At 43.8% G+C, this 15,300-nt stretch overlaps 1 protein-coding gene across 5 annotated transcripts in view; it reads right to left on the bottom strand.

Annotated features, from left to right (window-relative positions):
• PRKAR1B (protein kinase cAMP-dependent type I regulatory subunit beta) overlaps positions 1 to 15,300 on the bottom strand; it is a 117,732-nt gene that overhangs the window by 80,526 nt on the left and 21,906 nt on the right. The window lies entirely within an intron of this gene.

The raw sequence follows: 15,300 nt of genomic DNA, 5'->3' as shown, positions 1-15,300 counted from the left end.
GGAAAGATGTTGAGATGCTGGAATGTGTCCAGTGAAGGGCAACAAAGCTGGGGAGGGGTTTGGAGCTCAAGTCCTATGAGGAGAGGCTGAGGCAGCTGGGATTGTTTAGCCTGGAGAAGAGGAAGCTCAGGGGAGACTTTATTGCTCTCTACAACTACCTGAAGGGTGGTTGTAGACAGGCGGGGTTGGTCTCTTCTCCCAGGCAACCAGCATCAGAACAAGAGGACACAGCCTCAAGCTGCACCAGGGGAGGTTTAGGCTGGATGTTAGGAAGAAATTCTTCTCAGACAGATTGGCCATTGGAATGTGCTGCCCAGGGAGGTGGTGGAGTTACCATCATTGGAAGTCTTTAAGAAGAGAATGGATGAGGCACTTAGTGCCATGGTTTAGCTGATTAGATGGTCCTGGGTGATAGGTTGGACTGGATGATCTTGAAGGTCTTTTCCAACCTGGTTAATCCTTTATTCTGTATTCTCTAAGTCCCAGGTGCCACAAAATATTGCCCAAGCAACTCAGCAGCTTTATTTCCACCATGTTTTAGTACCAGGGCAAACTGACCAATGTTGCTGAGGACAGTTGTAACTAGGAAGGGCTGTTCCCACAAAGCACTGCAAAGCCCTTTTCAACCTATCAAGGAATCTGAGCTTGCCCAAGGGTTTGCCCTGTGCTCTAATAATAGAACAATAACTTCATCTTTATGGAGATAAGTCCTAGCCAAATTATGGATTTTAATAAATACTAGAGGAAACATGCCATGAAAGAACAGCAAGTAAACCTGAACAAAACACAACTTAGCACTATTTTAAACCCAAAGGAAAATCTGTGTGGATGTTGTAACCACATTGCAGAAAGCAGCTGAATGAGGAACACAGGTCAACTGCAGTGATGAAACTGACATGGGATCAGGGCACCACTACAGTATTTTAACATAGCAAATCCAGCCTATCATGGTCAAGGTTCAGCTGGCTGCTCTGGGAATTACTAGAATGCCAAAAGGCCCAGGTCTGTTCGTGGATATTAAAAAAGCAATGCCCATTCAGCTCAGAAGATAGGCAGCTTTTAAAGACTTCTTACAAATCTTTTAAATATAGTTTTAAAGCCCCCTAAATATGAAATTCAGGAAATATGTAAGCTGCCAAACAGAAAGGGACCTGGGGGTGCTGATTGACAGCTGGCTGAACATGAGCCAGCAGTGTGCCCAGGTGGTCAAGAAGGCCAATGGCATCCTGGCATGCATCAAGAATAGTGTGGCCAGCAGGAGCAGGGAAGTCGTTGTGCCCCTGTACTCAGCACTGGTGACGCCACACCTCAAGTACTGTGTCCAGTTCTGGGCCCCTCAGTTTAAGAAGGACCCTGAGACTCTTGAAAGTGTCCAGAGAAAGGCAACGAGGCTGGGGAGAGGCTTTGAGCACAAGCCCTATGAGGAGAGGCTGAGGGAGCTGGGGTTGCTTAGCCTGGAGAAGAGGAGGCTCAGGGGAGACCTTATTGCTGGCTACAACTACCTGAAGGGTGGTTGTAGCCAGGAGGGGGATTGGTCTCTTCTCCAAGGCAACCATCACCAGAACAAGAGGACACAGTCTCAAGCTATGAGGTGAGGAGAAAGTTCTTCCCAGAGAGAGTTGTTAGCCATTGGAATGTGCTGCCCAGGGAGGTGGTAGAGTCGCCATCCCTGGAGGTGTTCAAGAGGGGATTGGACATGGCACTTGATGCCATGCTTTAGTCATGAGGTCTGTGGAGACAGGTTGGACTTGATGATCTTTGAGGTCTCTTCCAACCTTGGTGATTCTGTGATATTGGTTCCTCTTGTTTCTCCTTGAGTTTTCATGACAAACAGATCTCACAGGCTCTCACACATGAAAAATACAAACTTGAGCTGAAATTTGGCTTAATGACATCAAAATGGAGAGAGGGCTGTCAGGAGGTCTAGCCTTAATTTGGAGCCTGTAGTAACTGTAAACATAACACAGCCTTTCAGGACAGTAAAGTGCTTTCCTATTAATGAGAATTAAGGCTCTAGATTGCACAGCTTCTGTTTACCTCAGTTATCACATCTGGAAAATCATTCTGTTTATCTCAGCCTTTACTCAAGGACATTCATTCACATTAGCAAAGAACTTTCAAATCCTCTGGGATTGTGATACAAATCCACTTTTTCATGCTGTCATATCCACACACAGAAGAATAAACCACACTTCTGCAAACAGGGAGAATAATTGCCAAATGTTCAGTTACTCTTCTGGGGCAGAATCAGGACCTTGGAATACAGGGCACAAGGAAGTAGGTTAGATGTGGGTTTATGAGAAAGAAAAATTGGGAAAACTGCTTGGAAATACTGAAGTAAATCACTTGGGGGCAAGCCTGAGCCAGCATGGGTCTTTGGGCAAGAAAACAAAGCATTCAGTACTGAGGCACCAATCTCATCATCTGCTCAAGGAGCACTCTGCACAAAGAAAAGAAGGCTCAAGGGACCCCTTGCTGGGTGCTTCACCTTCTCCATCAGGGGTAAGATCAACCATGCTGTGCAGCACTGAGAATTAACTGATTAATAGATGCTAAAGCAACTACAGATTTCCTGGCCCCATCTAATACAGAGTACAAACCTCAGAGGCTCCTGAATAATACCCAACCTTTGTAACTGAATTAAAATGAAAGGCCAAATATGTGCCTATTTCAGGCGCTCCAAAATCGGTCAGGCTCCAAGTTGTAACAGCTTGGCTTTCAGGCATACCAAAGCCATACAAGCATTTTGTTCACAAGGGATGGTTGCTGCCTCTTCATTAAGAGCAATAAATTTTCATGTCATCACATTTTGCCATCTTTCAAAAACAAACCCACAACGTTCTGGAGCACTTCAGAGAGCGCTGAAAGAACCAGCAACAACGGAGAGCCAAGCCTCATCTGAAAGGCTTCATGCAATGGAAACTCTGCCACATCCCGAGCTCATTTAAATCATGGATCAGTTCCCTGATCATTCCAAAAGAAAAAAAAACTCAACTTTTCCAGTGTGAATGTGCCCAGCATCAGCCACCAGCCTCTGTCTATTAAAGAGACAGCTGCCATCGCCCACCTTTCTCTCCTAGAGATGATCAATTCACCTTCCTTCTGCTTTGGTAAATGGAAGGCTCTCCCCATACAAAACCTGAGAGATGCTGAGCGCCTTAAACTGGCATCTGATGTTGTTTTCTGGATACACATCCTTGTGGCTTTCACTTAATGCACCACACATAGGAGCATGCTATACTTTTCCAATGCAAATTTCATGTCAACAAGCATGCTTTCCTACTGTGTATAAATCAGAGGTTGAATAAATACAGTAAAAAAACATCCTCCCACAGAAATTCAGAGGGTTGTTTGGGTTTTTTTTGGAGGGGGGTTAAAGTCTGAAAGGAAATACCAATGGAAAACCCAAATTATTTTTCTAGCTTCTTTTTTTTTTCAAGAAAAAGAGGGAGAAAGTGAATCTGGTGGTGCCAAAGGGTTAAAGTATCCCATTTCAGGCAGTCTGAGTATCTGAATTTAGCAGCTGACAGTGCGTGGTGTGTCAGTCTCTTACAGCTGTTCCAGTTGATTCAAAGACTATCTTTGTTTCTTGAAATCTTAGCAACTGTTACTTTTTTTTTTCCCAAAGACAATGACAGACCAGCTGTTACCTCACAAGATGTGATGTACTTCAGGTCAAAGTCCTTAGTAAGGAGCTTGTAAAACAAGAACTAAATCACTGTTTGGGTTTGTCAGGTTGGTGTTGTTTTGGTTTTTTTTTCATTAAAAGAGAGCTAGCAGCCGAGCAGTCAAATAACTTCACACTTGGTTTTTCCATTAAGTGCACCGAAATGACAGAGAAATTTCATCTGGTTGTGGAGCTAAATCCTCTGTTTCTATGAGGAAAAGAAAAAAAACCCCACCAGTAAAGCTCACAGTGCAGTAGGTTCTTATTTGTTTGGGTTGGTCTCTTTCTGTCTTTCCATAGGTGGTGTTAGGAAGCAGATGTCATCTCCTAATGGAAACCCACAGGCCTAACCATTCAGAACATCAGATGGGGATTTTCAAGAGAACCTCACAGGAGTTAAATGTTCACTTCCCACCACACATCAATCACCATGAGTATCTAGTTCCCTTAAGCCCTTTGAACATTCTCTTCCAAATGCATAACTAAGCAACTTAATCATACAGTTGATCCTCCAGTACCGGTACCGGTAGTATTCCCACTTGAAGGCACGTAGGCTTTCAAAGCCGCGCAAGGTTGGGGAATCAAGTCACCTAATGAACATTTATTAGAGTAGGAGTAACTGTTGACAGGTTAGCTACAACCCTTCTGGGAGAATGAGAAGAAAAAAAAAGAGGAGACATCATTTTAAAGAACTTAAGTTGAAGCAAACTTTTGGTCCTCCATGCACAAAGACAAATCGCTGTTCCAAACAAGCTTCCAGCTGCTCTGATGCAGAAGACAAAAGGCTTGCTGGGAAGAGTGGATGTTCTTTTATTCAACCTTCGTGTTCAATTCTGGAAAGCCTTAGCGTGGAGTAAGGCATTTTCAGGACCACTGCCAGCTAATTGTTGCGTAAAGAGGCACACAAAGGCACGGTCATGTATACTACTAGGGGTATAAAGATTTTACAAGGCCTGTTAAACTCAGCAGCAGTCTTAACTTTTCTGTTTTATACACAGAGAGATAAGTTTAGACTCAAGATATTTTTTTCACGAGCATGCATGAATGCTATTTGCCTCAGGGTTTGCTTTTTTGTTTAGGGTTTGTTGTTGGTTTTTTTTTTATCCCCCCCCCATCTAAAAAGGATTTATGTAAATGACTTCTCTGCTTTAACTCTGTTTCTTTCAGAAGGGGTGACACACTGCCCATATGTAAACCACTGCTTTATGCAGAAGTAAAAATAACTGCCATTAGGAACGGCGCCGCTCGTATTTGTGAGGGGGGATATAAAGTGTCTAACGGAACACTGAGGGTGAATCACAGCCCCTAAATGCTAGAAACTGACAGTAGTTGTTTCTTAAGATAAAAACATCCCTAAATACCCACTGTGCTTGCTTTTAGCTGTGCTTAAGAGGATCACCTATCTAGCAGGCCAAAAATTCACATCACCAAAAGTTCATAGAATCACAGAATCAATAAGGTTGGAAAAAACCTCAAAGAGCATCAAGTCCAACCTGTCACCCAACACCTCATGACTACTAGACCATGGCACCAAGTGCCATGATCAATCCCCTCTTGAACACCTCCAGGGACAGCTACTCCACCACCTCCCTGGGCAGCACATTCCAATGGCTAACAATTCTCTTAGTGAAGAGTTTTCTCCTCACCTTCAGCCTAAACTTCCCCTGGTGCAGCTTGAGACTGTGTCCTCTCCTTCTGGTGCTGGTTGCCTGGGAGAAGAGACAAACCCCCTCCTGGCTACAACCACCCTTCAGGTAGTTGTAGCCAGCACTAAGGTCTCCCCTGAGCCTCCTGTTCTCCAGGCTAAACAACCCCAGCTACATCCTCAGCGCAAGCTCCCTACGCTGTCAGGCTGTTGCAAAGAGATTGATACTAGAGCAGATACAATCTCCTGCTGACTGCTGAGAGCAGAACTTTGCCTAACTAATTTAAAAGCTGCTGCCTGCAAGCAACACAATGGTAATTAAAGACAATAACTCTTGGATAAATGAGATGGATGTACTGGAAAATACAGTCGGTGGTAAATCGAGGGCTAAATCCTTGAGTGGAGAGTTGGAGCGCTGATTTTCCAAGCATTTGGGCAACTCTACCTGGTTTCATTTCCATCTGTGCTGCCAGATGACTGTTGTCTCCAAAATCCGTAACTTTGTCTAGTTTTAAGCAGTATTCCTCACTGGCAAGCTCCAGTTCAGCAGGACTGAATGTGCTTCCATTTAAACACATGAATAGTTCCTTTGACATGGGCAGCAAGTCAATGGAACAACTCACATGCTCTTTCAAATACCATGCTGAATCAAGGCCATAAACAAGGCATGAAAGGCACAAAGAAAGCTGGATTGCCAGGCAGTTTACCCAGAAAATACCTTGGTGTTATCCAAAGAATGACAGCTTTGTTTAGAATGCTTTGGTTGGTTTGAGAGATGAGATTCCTCTTCTTGGCTGCTTACAAGTAGAATTCAAAGGGCCAGGCTAATCATCTAATAGGACTGATGAGTGGGGGGGAAAAAAATCTCCCACAGAGAGGTTTGGCACCAAGTCTCTTTGGTACCAAATCTGTTCCATGTACATATAACTTGTATATAGAGATCTCCTCTGCCCTCATGGTCTGCTGACCATTTCCTGCAGTTCCAGCACAGGTGGGACATTCATGCCTCTGCAAACCTTCACAGGATGCAGCCTGCCCCGCTGTGCACCTCACACAAAGTGCATTGGGATGATGCTATCATCCTTCTCTCCCAAAAAGGAGGGAGAAGAAACCTGTCCAACTCTATGGTCATGAGAAGTCCTGTTGTAACTCTCAGAAGTCATGTAACTCACTCAACAAAGCCCTCAGCCCCCCCCATCTGCCATGCCCTGCTGTGCAATTTTTCTCTCATCTGTTATTCTTTCTTTTCATCTCTCATCTTCTGAGGGATTTAGTTCTAATTTGGAGCATTCTTGGCAAGGAAGAACAGCTCATTACAGAGATATTTGTGCCACCTATTTCCATCCTCTGACTTTCTCCACTGACTAGTAAGGGAAATAGAGGTACAGCTCCACCATCACTTAATTTGACTTCTGCCCCTGCTGCTGCCTGAAGGAGAGATCCTGCTCTGTTCTTTTCTCCCAGCTGCATGTTTCCACCGGCCCTCTTTGGCCAGCCAAAGGATTTCTGCAGCCAGGTACAGGGTGGAAGGAGTGACCTGATCTGACTGAAAACTGAGCCTCCAGTGGGGGATCATTTTCCAGAGAGCTGATCTGGCTAACCCCGGCCACGAGAGCAACAGGAACACGCGGCCAAGGTTTGGCACTCACTGTGTTACTTCCTCCTTCAGTACCAGCTCAGCATTTGGCTTATATCAATGATGAAACCATATCCTGAAGCTCCCAACAAGTGTTTTGAGCATCAACTAACTTAAGACACCTACAGCAAGCATAGTAAATATCCCTCTTAACAAATCCATGTGTGTTTAGCACAAGGTGGACTCCTGGCGATACAGAAGTACAGATGCAGTACCATGGGAAGAGAGTTTTTCCTGCGCTGTTCTTCACATTGTAGGCAGATACAAAGCACAGGCAGAAGCTAGGTCTGTGTTTATTTTTCAACAAAAGAGTTAAGTTACAAATGCAAGGAAAATACAGGATGTGCAATGAGTATGTCATAGCTGTGGCATCCTGTTTCTAAAATATCTTGCTCCTGAATGGTGCCGTCTTAAGTTTCTTCCCTACAAATGAGGCTTTCCAGCTGGCCTTCAGCCTGTGCTTTAATAAAACATGGTATTATGCACAAGTGAATAAAGCTTACAGTAATAATAGTGTCCTCCAAATTCACTAATCACCAGAAATGGCAAGAATATTTTGATATAAAATCAACAAGACAGGAACTAAAATTCATTTATTCGCTATGGGAAACCACTTTTCTCATGTCAGATTGTGCCTGTACTGAAAAAAAAACAGCACCCAAGGCATTACTGACTTGGATAAAGAGTGTTTTTTCTGAATTTGAAATCAATACCTAGCATTAAAAGAGCTGCAAGCACTTCCAAAACACAGCACTAAGATGTAAAGCGATTGTAAACTCAAGAAATGGGCTGAGAGAATAGATACGCTTTCCCTAAAGGCATGACAGCTAAGTAAATTGGAGCAGGAATAACCAACTGCATAAACACATAATGAAGATTCACTGCCAAGGGGAGATTTCTGCAGGGAAGGATCCTAAGTAGGAGTCAACAAGAGGTGGAACAGCTGGAGAAAGCTGAAGAGAACGACACAAATGGCCAGTGGAGGAACCTCAACTGCAAAGGCTGGTGAGAAGAAATAAGATTCATCTAGCTGAGAAAATTGAACGTGTGGAAAAGAACAAGAACCCTTTAAAGAGAATTAAAAAGAAAAAGAGAGAGAATAGAAAAAATGTATCAAGAATACCCTAGCTTTCCACAACTGAGTATTCAAGAACCAAAAAAACCCAACCAAAACAGGGCTAAGAAACATCTCCCATCCAAACAGAGGGCAAACTAAATTATGTTCAAAAAAGATTTGCCTGATCTGCAGTTACAGATTCAATAATCTATGTAAGCATCCTTACCACTGAAGTATGTTACCACATGTCCAGTTTACATCTACCTTGTACACTTTAAGCCTGCTTCTGATGTTTTGTCTTCAGGGGACACAGATACATGATTAATCATTTACCCTTCAATACATTTTAAGAACCTTACTGTGTCTCTGTGATGAGGAAGTCTTAATCTGGACACTCAAATAGTGGATGTTTATGCCCAGTGTGTCCTATAGGACCCCACTTTGCCACCAATCATGGCTTACAAAACTGCTGAAGTTGTACAACATGAGTTACTTAAAATATTATTTGTAAGAAGGTAGTAGAGCATTTTTCAGCAAGATCACAGAATCATAGAATTGTCAGGGCTGGAAGGCACCTCAAGGATCATCTAGTTCCAATCCCCCTGCCATGGGCAGGGACACCTCACTTTAGATCAGCTTGCTCAGAGCCACATCCAGCCTGGCCTTCAAAACATGCAGGGATGAGGCTTCCACCACTTCCCTAGGCAATCTGTTCCAGTGTCTCACCCCCCTCATGGGGAAGAACTTCTTCCTAAAAGGTGGCATCTTCAAAATGATGATGGTATGAATCTTCAAAAGATGATGGCATCCTCAACAACATGCCTCTAGCTTTATCTGCAGCATCGCAGCAGCATGTGCCCTCCACAGTGTTTTGGAGGATGCTGGGAAAAGGCTAAGACTTTTTGCTTGAAGAAAACTCTTGGTTGACTTGCATGCCCAGTACAAGTGCCAGTTTTCACCTTTACACCTTGGCCCTGACAAGGATAGGAAATAAAAAATGCCCTTCATTCTCATGCCTTTGCCATGCAGGCAGCACAGGAGAGGAAAATGCCACAGAGTGTGTTGCTGTAATACTCAGAGCAGCTTTATCTGCTGTCCAGTCCATTTTGCAGTTGCTTTCTTTCTGCCTTTTACAAAAGCTCAATATTTTAGCAAAAGCATTAGCTACAATCTCCTGACTCCTTGTTTCCAAAGCAGTTTCACACCAGCACACTGTTCAAACAAACCAATTTATTATTGCTCCAAGTAATAAAATACACAAGTGCATTCTGAAAGCTCTGGCAGGCATTACAGCTGCCTGTACATTAGCAATAATGAATAAATGCTTGTAAAAATCATGGTATTAGCTAAAATGCCAGAAGTGGAGTCTGCAAGTGCATGTTAAATATTTACCTACTCTCTGCTCTTTGATGAACAAGCTTTACATAGCTTCTGCATACAATTTGTGCACAGCATTTACATCCAGATAGGGTGAGCATTTAAGCATTCCACTCCTTTCTGTGGTCAGGAGGCCACTGTGCTTCTGAACAGGGACTGACAGATGTGGCTCGTGACTCACAGCAGAGCAGGCAGGCACTGGTGACATCCAGGACTGACATTCCTGCTTCTCTCAGTCCTGCTCTCTCACCCACTGGTTATGTTTCAGTTATATTTCCTTCTCCTCCTCGACAATCATCAGCTTTGGGTCCAAATTCCATTCCCACAGCAGGTCACCTCTGAACTTTCTCACTGTCCCCCTCTCAGTGGCTGCCTAATCCAGTAGAGACAGAACATCCTGTCAATAAAATGATAAAAAACACCTCTTATTTTTATCCACAGAAGGAAAATGAGCAATCTCACTCTGTTTTTCCCTCTTTACTATCCAAGACCATGGCAAAGCCAAGTGGGTGTATTTGTATTCCAGCTTTACGTGAATCAATAAAAATTCTTAGTAGCTACACTGCCAGGTTAGGAGAGATTAGGCCAGTGTGAGTGGCCCCTTGTCACCATTTTTGACTTTATACACCATTTCACAACTATGAAGGCTTAGAGGACATTAATCTGCTGGAATATCCAAGAGTGGGAGAGGAAATAAAGCGCTGCCAAGTTTTGGGTGCAATTCTGTCTTTGCATGGCTAGAAATAATTCACTGCCTGCTGACTGAACAAAACCGAAGCAGCAGAGAGGGCATCTGCCTTGATGATATCTCCCACATGCAAAACTCTTAAGCAGCACAGAGGAGACCAAAGGGGGAAAGTTTATGCAAGCTTAATGGCCTTTCAAAGGGACCTGAATCAGCAAGGAAGTTCTTCCCTTTATTCAGCCATGAGAATCTATAGCACAGGCCACCTGAGACAAGGGTTGAACGTTTTTAAGTGTAACTTCCCACCACCAGCATTCTAGAGGGGCATTAAAAGATTAGGTGCACTTTCTGAAGTAGTCTGTGATTTCATCTTTTATTCTTTTTATTAGGTACAGATGCCACAATCAAGGATTTTATTAATTAATTAGTTAGTTATTTTGCTGGGGCTTCCTCTTGGATCACAGCTGCAATGAAGAACACAGAAGCAAGAAAGCCTCTGCCCTCAACTGACATTAAACTGCTGCAAAGAGCATCACCTATCAAAGTAAATTATGTTCATGTTGCAAAAATCCCTCACAGTTAATGTTGCCATTTTACTCTTCCCCAGTAGAATGGAAGAAAGGGTGAATGTCTCTTACCTGGCTGAAGGTCCATCTCCTCCACGTGTTCTCCCATGGCTGCTCATCCTTGAACAGACTGCAGAGCAATTACTAGTTCTTCTGAGTGCAGAGCTCACACAGTGCTGTCTTCTGTATCAGAAGTATCAGGAGCTCCTTCAGAACTACCACAGGAGAAGCTGTTTTGCAAGACTGTGCATATATATGCAAGGCTTTGGTGAGTGCCAAGGCAGGACCAGAGCTGTTGATCTTGCAGTGATCACAGCTAGTAGGTTTTTAGAGTGCTCTCTGCTTGGGAAAGCTGTCCTCTGGGTGACCATCTCCACAGCTCCTGCATCATGTTTGCACACCTCTAAGAACTATGCTTTTCCAAAAACAACTTGATGTGGTCACATCTGAGCTTAACTGACATGCTCCACTGCCCAGCTAATAAAAGCCTTTGAGTACTATCAAAACCCAAGCTTAACTGCCCGGGCATTGAATACATCCCTACTGAAGAATAAATACATTGAAGCCTTAAACAAAGTGAAGGGACTTTACCACACATCCCAACCAAGGAAGCAAACCCCATCAAAGCACATATGGCATAAAGCTACTCTGAGAAGGTTGCCACTGTGTATGGGCTGATGAATAGACAAGAAAGAAGGATGAGCCCAAAGGTAAGCAGACTGATACACATCCATGCACTCTCCACATCTCACAAATCTGGTTAGTTCATAATTAAGCCCACCAGCCCCTCAACATCTTTCTTTTCCCCACAGTTCACAAATATTTATCCTGCCTGTAAGCATTTCACAGAAATGTTTAGCATAGTCCAGAATTGTTCTTAGACGTGCAGTATTTTAATAAGCAATCAAAATGGAACTCTACCTACTGAAGCACAGCAAGAAATTGATTCTGTGAAGCCATGATGCTGCTTCAACTCTTTACAGCTAGCTTCTCACCAATTCCAAAAAGTTCTGGGTAATGAGTATGTGATTCAGCCATGTAAATCTGAGGTTTTGGTAGTGGTGAGCACGCAACAGATCAGCTCTAGGCAAAGGAGGACACATACAAAATACACATCGGGTCCACATGTGCAGAAATACAACTAAAAAGCCACTCATTCCTGATTTTGCAAATGAGAACAACAGCTCCCTTACAGCTAAGCTAAAAGCACATTCCCACTTCAGGTAGTGGGCAGTTTGCCACTGGCTTTGGGAGAATCAAGACCCTAGTCCAGAGTTTCATTGAGATCTTATTGAAGTCAGTGGAAAAGTCTCAGGAGAAGACAATGGAGTGCTCTGTCCCTTTGCAGAGCTGCACTGTTCTTCAGAGTATTAGCAGCTCTTGGAAATTAACATTCTGGCAAAAGCTGCTGCTAACTACTTCTGCTTTTACTGCTGGTGCAGTTGCAGTTTCCCTTTAATGGTGTTTTCCAGTATAATTTGCCACCAGGACTGGGCAGGTGTGCCTGTGTGCATGAGATGGATGACAATCCTTCTTCAAGCATGGCACATGAAAAGATGCTATCTCAAATAAGGCTTGAACAAAGCTACTTCAGACACCAGTGCAAAAAGGTACTTGTTTACTTCAACTTAGGCATGACTTCTTGTGCAATTAATCATTCCTATGGAATATCTGATAGATAGAGAGTTAATATGCTACACATTGCCTTTGTAAATAAGGGTTTATGTCAGACATAAGGACCTTCACAGCTGCCAAGCAACAAGTGCAACACAAGTCACGTGGACTGCACAGCCACAGAGCACATTAACATAAATATTTTTTCCAAAGAAGGAGAAATGGTAAGAGATATCCATTATGAATAAGGAATTAAGCCCTGACAGTCCATCCTCATCCCATCTGAACACCTCCTGTATCTTGGCAAGTGGTCAACCACAGAATGAAATAAAGCAATTATGCTGTGTTCAGCGTAGAGAGCGCGGAGGAAAATAAGCACCAACACCACCACTGCACACAGAAAATCAAACCACCTCACCTAGCTTCCCACCATTCCAAGAGGGCAGAACCCAAATGAAGTCATACACCATTTGCTTCACTGAACTATGTATCTGCATCAACAAGATGCAAGCTGAAGGTGATGGTAATGGTATGCTCCAACTTGCTGACTTCTCTGCACTTGACAAACAAAACCAGACAAGGGCAATGGCCTGCTGTCAAGAGTGAGCTCAGTAAAATGCAGAGAGAACAATTTATTCATTCACTGCAATCCTCTCTGCAAAAGCAGAGTGCATGCTCCATCTGTGAGTCCCATTTTTTGTCCCCAATGTCAGCAATAGCTTGTTGTGCTTGTCATGAGGCTTGAATGAGGCACTCAGAGAGGGGAGATGGTAGAGAGCTGAATATGCTCCAATGCACAACCCACAAACACAGAAGCTTGGCTGACAGCAGAGGAAGTATACACCTGGTCAAGCCATAGCCTGAGGACTGCAAAAGCAGTCTACAACCATCTGCAGCACACACATGGGAAACTGTGCACATCACATCACTCCTAACACATACCCATAACAGCACAGTCTGGCTGAGAGGGGTAAATGGGACAGGGGAAATGGATAGGAGAGACCGTGACAATGATGTACCAGCAGCACAGTGCAAGAAAAAGCTCTTTTCCTTCAGGTTTTCTCTCACCCTACTTTGATAACATATTACTGAAATGTTCCTTTTCCAGCCCTAAGAGCTATCCTTCCAGTGCCTGTCACGTTAGCATACCCACGGTATAATTAGGATTTATAGCAGTTTATATAATTAGGATTTATAATATTCTCTGCTGTGGGTGAAAAATGTGCCATGTTAATCCTCCTCTAATTACTCCAGAAATCTGCATGCTAACATGGTATCATAATAATTGGGATTGCAAAGTAATTAAACTGTGTAAATGCCTGCAAGAGGGAGCAAAACTCGCAGACTCAAAACGTGCTCTGACTGACAGCGTCTGGGTCGCCCCACTGAAGGACTGGACTGCTGATGTTCTGCCAGCACTAAAAACAGCAGGGTAGACAAAGCCTTTGTCCTTTCTGACCACTGAAGGATAGAAAAGTAGGGTTGGCAAGGACCTCATGACATCACTTAACCTATCTGCTGCAAGGCAGCACTGAAACTATGTCATTCCTGGCAGGCCATAGTCTAATCTGTTTATAATGGCCTCAAGTGGTGAAGACTCCACAACCTACCCAAGCAGTCAGAGACCTCTTCCTAGTAGCTGACTTGACTCCTTCCTGCTGCACTTTGGCACACACAGAAGTTTATTCCTCGTACACCATTGCTCACACACAATTACAAGCTATCATCATGTCCATCTGTCCCTCACTTTTCTTCTGCAGGCCAACCAATCCCATTCCTTCTCCAGAAATGATGTTATTTAGATCTATGATTGCTCCCAAAGCTCTTCCCTGAACTTTCTCCAACTGTTCATTTTTGAAGTGCAGTGCCCAAACTGGACACTCTTCCAACACCAGGACATACCTTGAATGTTCTCCTGTTTAGGTGTCCCAGTACAACAGGAGTATTTTCAAACCAGCTTGACATTAGTGACCGAGATTCACAATAAGCACCACACAGTTGTTCAAGGAATTACCAAAAGCACAAAACTGTCTTAATGAGTTTTCAAGGTGTCCCTCCTGCCTAACTACACTTCTCTGCACTTGGCTCAGTGCTAATCCACTCTGCCTTTACTAGGACATTTCTTCAATCTGTCAGCAGAATTCTGAATTCTGGCTTTGTCTCCCAGTGTTTCAGCAGCCCTTCACCTCTTTATGTCATCTAAAAATTCAACACTCATGGTCTGTTCTACCACTGAGGTCATTAACGACAACAGTGATGAAAACCACACCAACTCTTGAACATGTCCAGAGAAGAGCAATGAGGCTGCTGAGAGGCCATGAGCATAAGCTCTATGAGGAGAGGCTGAGGGAGCTGGGGTTGTTTAGCCTGCAGAAGAGGAGGCTCAGGGGAGACCTTATTGCTCTCTACAACTACCTGAAGGGTGGTTGTAGCCAGGAGGGGGTTGGTCTCTTCTCCCAGCCAACCAGCACCAGAATAAGAGGACACAGTCTCAAGCTGCACCAGGGGAAGTTTAGGCTCGAGGTGAGGAGAAAGTTCTTCACAGAAAGAGTTGTTAGCCATTGGAATGTGCTGACCAGGGAGGTGGTGGAGTCACCATCCCTGGAGGTGCTCAAAAAGGATTGGACATGGCACTTGGTGCCATGGTTTAGTAGCCATGAGGTGTTGGGTGATAGGTTGGACTTGATGATCTTTGAGGTCTCTTCCAACCTTATTGATTCTGTGAACTCTTCCCACACTTCAATACATCTTTTCTATTCGAATGATTGGCCATTGATGACTGTGGTGTGGTATGGCAAGTCAATCAGTTTTGCAATGACACCAGAGTGGCTGCACTGAAGATGTGTTTCCATGGACTGTTTATCAAACTGTCACACACACTCATGTCAAAAACCTTACTAGAGTACAAGCTGCTTGGCCTCTGTTGCGCCTTCCCGAGCTACAATTCTCGCTACTGAGTTGTAGAAAGACATTTTCAAGTTTTTAAGTGGTGTTGGCTGTTACTGAACTCCTTGGTCTCCTGCAGGTAATCCATGTGGTCCAATTTTTTCCAA

The sequence above is a fragment of the Melanerpes formicivorus genome, unplaced genomic scaffold, assembly GCF_026170545.1.
Source record: "Melanerpes formicivorus ecotype bairdi unplaced genomic scaffold, bMelFor1.0.p_v2 SCAF_14, whole genome shotgun sequence".
NCBI classification, from domain to species: Eukaryota; Metazoa; Chordata; class Aves; order Piciformes; family Picidae; genus Melanerpes; species Melanerpes formicivorus.
This window is presented reverse-complemented; position numbering and strand designations above follow the sequence as displayed.